At 40.5% G+C, this 8,492-nt stretch overlaps 2 non-coding genes across 2 annotated transcripts; one reads left to right on the forward strand and one right to left on the reverse strand.

The window, feature by feature from the left end:
- The first annotated feature begins 1,557 nt into the window (after nt 1–1,557).
- LOC136119722 (U6 spliceosomal RNA) lies at nt 1,558–1,664 on the forward strand. Its single transcript, XR_010655683.1, has one exon. It is a non-coding gene; the product is annotated as a U6 spliceosomal RNA (small nuclear RNA).
- Nucleotides 1,665–2,678: 1,014 nt separating this feature from the next.
- Nucleotides 2,679–2,785, reverse strand: LOC136119733 (U6 spliceosomal RNA). Its single transcript, XR_010655694.1, has one exon. It is a non-coding gene; the product is annotated as a U6 spliceosomal RNA (small nuclear RNA).
- Nucleotides 2,786–8,492: the final 5,707 nt, after the last annotated feature.

An 8,492-nucleotide genomic window follows, 5' to 3' on the forward strand; every position in this document is an offset into this window, starting at 1 on the left:
ATAAATGTATAGCCTGACAGAAAACATTCAGAAAATATCCAGAAAAGAAACAGCCTGCCTTCAAATAGTGATATGGGTGGGTGGGGCTATTTTTCTTATCCAATTGATTCTACACAAGAAAAGTGTAGCTAAAGAAAAGGAGACTGTGTGAGGGAGGTGGTGTCTGGAGACCCGTTGCTGGCTCCATAAGAGCCTCTTAGCAGTGAGGAGACAGAAACTGGGCTCCAATCCAGCCTAAGCAAGAAAGGCAATTTGTTAGCTCATGTAACCAAATCACGGAAAGGACTGAACGACCAATGACACTCTTCCTTCATTTCTTTTCCTGGTCTTTTCCTCTCAATTTCTTCCTTGGGGTACAGAAGTTGGACATCAAGGGCCTTGGGTTTACATCCTTATAGCTCATGAGCCAAGGGTTAAAAACAAACCAACAAACAGACCGCCAGACCCACTACCTGGGCAACGTTCATCAGCGTATTCTAAAATCATTAAGTGAAAGATGTATGAGAAACTTGATAATGGAGGGATCAGGCTACTGACCTCACCTGAACCCACTGGTGCAGCCGGACATTACCTGCCTTATGTTGAGATGCAATAGGAAGGATACGCCCTACCAATGGGCCTCTAAAGCTTAAGAAATAAATTAAACCAGGACCTAATTATGGCTTTAGATCTAACTACAAACTTTCAAGAAACATGGAGGATAGAGAAACAAGTTAAACGTCATCGTCAGTAATACATAAGCCAAATGAAAGAAATGTGACGTTTCATGGTGCAAGTATCCGGTTTCCCCAACAAATCAAGAGCGTGAAGAGAAATGGCGGTGGGGGGAGGGCGGGAGTGGAGAGGGGGCTTTAGGAGATTAATAGAAACCTAAGAGGCATAGCAACCAAACACCATGTGGGAGCACTGAACCTCGTTTGGATCCTTACGACAAACCACCAATAAAAGGCATCTTTAAAACAAGGAAATTGGAACGTAGAGTGAATATTAGGTGACATTAAGGAATTACCTTAACTCTTCGAGGTGTGATTATGGCTGGGTGTTTACTTTTTTTTTTTTTTCCCAAGTACTCATCAAAGGAACTTTAAGTGGGAAACGACGTGCTCTGAAGTGCTGCACCAACCCAGGCGGCTCACTCCGCACCACGGCAGCCTCACGCACCGCGAGGGTCCCGCTCGTTCGCCGCGTCCTTGAGGGCGCCGCGCGCAGGGCACGCCGCCGCCCGCAGGGCAGGCCTCCGCGCTCGCCACTCCCGGCATGCTCCGCGGGCCGAGCGCCCCGGCGAGAGGACCCAACGCCCCGGACTTGGGACCCGCGACGGAGCCACTTACCCAAGGTGCCCCGGGCCCTCATTTGCATGTCGCTCCGAAAGATGAACCAGACAGATCGTCGCAGTCTAGCGACTACAGCACCAAATGTGCGAGCCTCATGAGTGGGGCTCGACATCAAATTTCCTAAACGTTCGGCGATCGCCAGGAAGACTCTCAGTTCAGTCACCGTAACTTAAAGAGTCGAGAGTCACCGTGCTTTATATACGCTGTGGGTAAGAGCTATGTTGTGCTCGCTTCGGCAGCACATATACTAAAATTGGAACGATACAGAGAAGATTAGCATGGCCCCTGCGCAAGGATGACACGCAAATTCGTGAAGCGTTCCATATTTTGTGCCCTTTCCCACCGTCCCGACCCCGGTGCTGATTAACACAAAAAACGGGTTTTGAGAGGCAGCTCTGGAAGACCGCTCTGAGGCCTCCTGCATGGCTCTGCCACCGGATACTTTTTCCTCCCAGGGTCGATTCTATCTCGATGGCCGCCCGACCTGTCTCATTTCTATTATTAAACTGCCTAGATAATCTTGCTGTCCGCAGTCGAATGCTTGTTACTATTGGTTAAAATCTGCTTTTGGTTTGGGCAATTAACTTTTCTCTTAAATTTCCCATCACAGAATCCACCCGATTTAGGTAAAGCGGCATTTTGAGTGATAAAATGATCAGATAAAAATGACTTCTTAGGAAAGCAGATCAGAATGGGCTTGCTGCTTCTAGCCAGTTTTCAACTGGTGCTGGAGCTCTAGGATCCACAGGCACCGGCCAATATTGATCTCATCCAGTATAACCACTCCTTGCTAACAGTCCCTGCTTTTGTGTAGCTCAGTCTGAGAGCGTACGAACTCCGGTCTAAAACGACAAACGAATGTCACAAAGTAGGCCCAAGATTTGTGCACTGCTGTTGCTTACTTCCTTTAGCAAGGATTCATTAACTTCGCAATAATTCAGTGATTTAATAATTTAGAAATGATTTGGTATGGACTCATCGAGCGATTCATGTGTCAGTCTATAGTGAATAAGAGCTGGGCCTCTGGAGTTTGTGTTGTTAAGGGAGACAGACCATAAGTAAGGCGATTTCAGAACTTTCAAGTTCTATGAAGGAAATGCAAGTTGACATTTTCTCATTTCCAAGATACGTAGAAACGACATATTTACACGTAAATTCCCAGGTGTACAACTCGGCGTCATTCACATTTCATACATTGCCTTACACGATTATTTTCATAGTGAAAAATCACTACAGTGAAAATCACTTAATTTCAGCATTAAGTGCCAGACGTTGTGCTTCTGGCCCATAGCTTTTCCTTTACGAGCTGATGAACAAAGGGTGTCCAGATGGTGGGGAAGGGCACAAAATATGGAACGCTTCACGAATTTGCGTGTCATCCTTGCGCAGGGGCCATGCTAATCTTCTCTGTATCGTTCCAATTTTAGTATATGTGCTGCCGAAGCGAGCACAGTACAGCCTTACCCCTACAGCCTATATAAGGCACGGGAGTTCCTTGCTTCCTACGCTTACGGTGACTGAAATGCGCGTATTCCCAGCCACCGCCGAACGTTTAGGGAAATCTGATGTCTCGCAACCACCGAGCAGGCTCGCACATTTGGTGCTATGACAGCTAAACCGCGAGGCCTGTTGGGTTTACCTTTCCGAGGGACATGCAAATGAGCGCCCGGGGCACCTTGGGTAAGAAGCCCCGTCGCGGGCCCCAGGTCCCGGGCTGTGGGCCCTCCCGCGGAGGCGCTCGGCTCGCGGAGCATGCCGGGAGTGGCGAGCGCGGCGCTCTCGAAGACCCGGCCAGCGAGCTGGACACGCGCTCTCTGAGGCGACCGCGATGCGGAGTGGGCCACCAGGCTGGCGCGATTGAGGCGGCCCTGGCGGCCTGCCTGGAACAAGCGGCGCCTCTCCCAAATCTCTCTAAGGTTTGCGAATCGGTTGTCTTGCTGGGCCACCAACCAGGACGCTGGGTCACTAGGGTTCTGGATCGAGCTCGGGTCCTCCCAGCAAAATATGGAACGTGTCACCGATATTTCACCCATGACATAGGAGCCTTGTGCCAGTTCCAGAGGCTTTGTTGAAATGGCGAAGCCCACCGTCCAGCTCTCCGGGAGATTCCTCCCAACGACTGACCACTCAGATATGACGGTCAGCACCACACTCTAGGACGCCCTGGGCTCTTCGAGTATTAGCTCAAGTGTCTCGACCTGAGTCCATTCTGCGCAGGCGTCATTGGGATGGGGGGGTGGAGCCAGCATGGGTGACCACGCCCTTCACAGGTGTCATCCCTTAGGCCGCCTTCTAGCCTGGCCTCCAACCCACTGGAACACGCTGAAGCGCACCTGTTCGGCCTGAGAGATGGATTCGAAGAATTAAACTGTTAGAGCTGAACTGGAGAATCATTCTTGTACTTAAGTATACTTCCCCACACCCTAACCCTAGCCCTATTATGCTACAAACATGCAGGACAGATCTACCTGCAAGAAATACTGGAATGTTAGTGTTAAAACATTCTGATATTAACTGCTGCTCAAGTTACAGCCTTACACGTAGTGAACTGAGGGCCAAAGGTGAAAGCCTTCATATATTGAAGTGAAGGGCACAGGTTTGCCTGCGTTGTGTTAAAATGGCACCCTCAACAAGGAATATGGCATATTTATAGAATAAGTGAAGTTTTGTTTCTTTTTTCTCCTTCCTATGGTCGTCCTATCCTTTCCACAACATAATAGTTTGAAGTAAAAACCTGTGAAAGATAAGTAATTTTGAGAAGTTTTAAAATTGGTATCCAGTTTTATGATGTACAAAAAGAAAGTAGTGTGAAACCATGTAAGAGTTTCTGGTATTGCTGAAACAAAAATAGAGAAAGGAACAGAAAGCCTATAGGGATTATTTATTGCTCAACCTTTCTTTCTCAGTGTTTATAGTTATAATTCTTTACTTTCACAGCTTTTGAAAAGTAATAAAATATACTGTTCTCCCCCCCCAAATTAGGCAAAAAATGACAGCCGGTTAAGTTTCCCAATTACAAATAAAATATGCTTTGATGTATTTCTTCCAATAGCCTGTCTTTCCAATAAGCATTTCTGACTTCAAAGCTATTAAGAAATAGTAAATTGATGTTCAATTTTATGATTTGAAGAAATATATCAAAACCCCTTCATGTTCTTACTCTCTTTAGAAACCTTACAACCAGTTTGTTAAAGGATACATGATTAGAGGAATCTATAGTTGGAAGGATGGTCAGAGTTCCTGGGACATGAGCTTGATGTCTCTAACAAGTTGTAAGCTCCTTCAGTCAGCTACACTTCTGGATGACCATGTTTAAGCCAGGAAAAGGAAAAATGTTTATATTCTGAAAAGAGGAAAAATGTTTACCACAGACAGAAAAAAAGATTTGAAAAAAGATTTGAAAAATCTTTATAATGGCTTTAAATTATCAGATGTGTACAGAAATAGCAAAAACGCATGTTTTTAGAGTCATGGCACTTTTGAACAATGAGCTGTTAAAGAACTAGAGCAGAATTTCTCACAGGTGATATATGCATGACCCCCTTTAAAAAAATAAATTCTCTCTAGGCTCCCAGTATTCCCAAATTACTTCTATTATACTGTTATTTAAATATGTGTAAACATAAAACTGGGTATAAACTCATGCTTATAGCTGTTACATACTCTAAAACCAAAGCAGATTTACAAATTAAACACACAACTGCAAATCAATACAATTCAAATTTATTGCAGTGATAATGATAATGTGTTTGGCTGAAACTGAATAACCACTGTTGGATTTGATAGTGGAAAGATGTAGCCTCAGGTTCAGTTCTATACTTAATTTGTTTTTGTGTTTTGACTAATGCAGAGAATGCTAGTTCCCATAAGTATGTTCTGAAAAAACTGAACCTTTGTTTACTACCAAATTATATAGATACTGGAACATACTTTTTTGATATTGTAGCATTTTTGAAATCAGGATACAGCACACAATAGATGGGAGCTGAGACTCTATGAAATAAGGTAGTTTCGGAAAATTAGGCCTCCTAATTAACATTCTGCAGTGAGCAATACTTGCTTGATGACTCTGTAAAGCTGTATTACTTATTTCAACATGGAGTTGGCATAACAGTATAATTGAAATCAGCACTAAATGCATAATCAAATTTTGCTGAAATTTAGAACAAGATTATGTGAAGTTAGTTTTAAACTCCTAGAAATACTTTTTAAACTTTTTTTTTTCAATTTCAGTCCTGAGCTCACAGACTGTTGAAGGCAAAGAAGGAACTAGGTTTCTCACAGTGTTTTGTTTATATCTGCTTGGGACTCCATTTGGACAATATTTCAACAATTGTTGGCAAGAGAGAAAAGGATTAACAAAGAGGCTGTATAATCAAAATTACCCTCTCACCCCCAAAACAAGGCAGACAGGTTCCTACAGAGAAACAAGTCTGACACAGGCATCACAAGCCTCGTGGGTTTTCAACAGGCTCAGCGCCATGTTTACCACGAATGAGGCTTGAGAGTGCAGAATTTCACAGAGGCAGTTAGATACTGAAAATGCCTCATTTACACCATTTCAAAATTGATCATAAGTCAGATTTTATTATGATTGCTTCCACTCTGTTTTCAATTTAGAATATTCAAATTACCATTAAATCTTTATTTGTATAGAATGTCCTGAAAGCATTTGGCTTTCTCTTGGTGCAAGTGCATCATTAATATTATTCAGTCTACCTCTGTTCATTTCTCATTAGCCTCTACAAAATAGTAAATACTCAGTGGCGTGTCATTTTCTTGATGAGAAAAAGTATTGATTTATTAAAAAAACAAGAAACTAAAGTCTTCATCATTGAAAATGTTATTTGTATGTACGTTATTACTACATGAGTGTAATAGCAGACACTGGCCATTGCTGCCATTTAGATAGTAGGACATGCCAACCAAACAGCACTGACACATTGATGGTCCCTTAGTTCAGTAAGCTGAAATGGCAAAGGCAAATGCAAATTCATATTGAAATCTTATGGCAATGCTTAGTTATAAGCTAAAGATAACTTATTCAGAAGTTTCAGACTCTGCTTATTTTAATATTTTAGGATAATCATCCAAATATAAACAGTTTCTTTTGAAAATCCTGTAGAAAAGCCTCTGACCCCTGAGAATCTGTCTGAAGTCTCCAAGAGGTTCTAGATCCTAGTTTGAGAAACACTGTATAGGCTGATATAGAAAAATCTACTTTCTGGAGTTTGTGTAGCTTTATATGTGTCCTTTTCTTGAGAGGACAACTCAAGAATTAGAAATAGAAAAGGAGGGGGTCATAGTTATTGAGCACCAACTACTTGGTAGGCATTTTACATACAAGATTGCATTTAATGTTTGCAATTATTCTGAGGGGTAGGTATTATCCCATTCTACAGCTGAGGAAATTGATGCTCAAAGGAATTATGTACCTTGGGTAAATTCATATGGGTAATAATATTGGACTGGGGGAAGCCAGAATTCAAATTCAGTTTCCTCAGAATCCAAATCCACGCTCCTTCTTATTCTATAATTTTATTTAACATTAGAGGAATCCTAATATAGCTTTAACCAGGAAAATCTTTATAAACTATTTAAAAATTCTTGGGCAATCAATACGTAGATCATAATAAGAGGAAAAACTTCAGTCAACTCTAGGTGTTCTGTTTCTAGCTTAGGAAGGAAAAAAATTGTCTCAACAGCTTATTTTTATCTTCCAAAATGTTCTGGGTTATGTTTTTTAGACCACTGAAGATAACTTGTGAATTAAAGGTAATATAATTGTTGTGGTCAAGAAAAAAAAAAACAGAAGAAAAAAAAGCCTGTGACCATAAAAAACAATAATAAAATGGCCCAAGCCAGGATTTATGCCCATGTTGTCCTCCATTAAAACAAGTGATTCAGAATTGCCTTTAGTGGTCAGTTCTTTAAAAAAAATTAAGCAAAATAAAATAAAATTCAGTTTTCGAAAAATAATTGAATAAAATAAATAATAACTCAATTATTTGAATGCATGTTTTATCAACTAAAATCAGCTTTCTGTTTTAGGTAGTAAGCTTTTGTTTTAATCAAATAGTTTTCATTAATGAACCTCAGTAGAGTCACACAGAGTTCTAGCATTTCTGAGAGCTCCTAAAAAGGTAGGTAAAACGCAGGTTTGTTTTTTTTTTTAAATACACAAAAATTAATTAGAGATGGAGATTCTAAAGGAAATAGGAAAATAGTTTTGCAACCTTAGGGTTAGCAAAGCTTTCTAAGATAGGACACAGAAAGCAGAAACCATTAAAAAGTTGATAACTGGACTTCATCAAAATTAAAAATTTTTGCTCATAAAAAGACACCATTAAAAAAAAAACAGGTAATCTAGAGGCTGGGAGAAAATATTCAGGAATATTTAACAATGAGATATCCAGAAAAGGACATGTATATAGAATAAATCAGGAACTCTTACAACTCAACAATAAAAAGAACAACCCAAATAAAATGTGGCCAAAAGACTTAAACAGACACTTCACAAAAAAAGATATACAAATGGCTAATTAGCAAATAAAAAGATGCTCAACATCATTAATCATCAGCAAACTGTTAGTTAATACACAATGAATACTATTTCATACCTATTAGAATGGCTAAAATGTAAAAGATTGATAATACCAAATATTGGCAATTATGTGGAGCAACTAAGAACTCTCATACATTGTTGGTGGGAGTATAAAATGATACAACGTTCAAAGAACTGCTTGGCAGTTTCATATAAAGATAAACATACACTGACACTGTGAACCATCAATTCCACTTCCATGTATTTGTCCGTGAGAAATTAAGACATATGTCCACAAAGATTTGTATAAGAAAGTTTGCAACTGCTTTACTCATAATAGTTCCAAAATGGAAACAGCCCAAATGTTTTCCATCAACAGGAAACTGGATAAATTGTAGTACATTAATACAATGGAATACTACTCAGCAATAAAAAGGATCATATCACTGATATGCATAGCAGCCTGGATGAATTTTACAGGTAAACTGTACAAAAGAAGCCAAACATAAAAGAATACATTTGTATGACTTCTTTCATATAAAGTTTAAGAACAAGCAATGCTAACCTAATAGTCATAGAAATCAGAACAGCCATTGCTTAGGGGGGAGAGGGAA

Source organism: Phocoena phocoena, chromosome 2, assembly GCF_963924675.1.
Source record: "Phocoena phocoena chromosome 2, mPhoPho1.1, whole genome shotgun sequence".
In the NCBI taxonomy this organism is placed as follows: domain Eukaryota; kingdom Metazoa; phylum Chordata; class Mammalia; order Artiodactyla; family Phocoenidae; genus Phocoena; species Phocoena phocoena.